Below are 527 nucleotides of genomic sequence, written 5' to 3'. Positions count from 1 at the left end.
TTCGCGTGGCAGGGGGGCTTTAGTTTACTTGCTTCCGGTATTGCCTTGCGGCAGGAATTGTAGCAATGTGTGGTTCAACTGAGGACAGGACACGTGCTTCCACCAACAGCGCCAAGCCTTTCCGATAGACTGAGGAGGGAACAGCTGCACTTGGGGTTTTCGATTAAAAGTATTTTGATTTTGTTGCGGCTCTGGCTAGTGCACAGCTGGGACCGGCGAGAGTCGGCACGCTCAGACGCCTCGCACAATTTCAGAAAGTTGCATCCCTGCACAATGCGCAAGTTCACATTTATGCGCTTTTAGCACAGCTGATTTGAATTATGGGTTGCTCATTCTCTCCTTGCTGATGCGGAGGGCTTTCAGAGGTCTCATTTTTTTCACAAATATATTTGTGCCCAGTCTTGGCACCTAACTTATCCGCAAGACTTTCGTTTAAGCTAATACTGGCTTAGCGGCTAACGCACTGGCCTAATCCGTCGGGCACTCAATAGCGCTGTATATGCATACCGTGTAGAGGGCTTCCGAGC

The sequence above is a fragment of the Eimeria mitis genome, genomic scaffold (genome assembly GCF_000499745.2).
Source record: "Eimeria mitis Houghton genomic scaffold, Emh_scaff8162, whole genome shotgun sequence".
NCBI classification, from domain to species: Eukaryota; Apicomplexa; class Conoidasida; order Eucoccidiorida; family Eimeriidae; genus Eimeria; species Eimeria mitis.
This window is presented reverse-complemented; position numbering follows the sequence as displayed.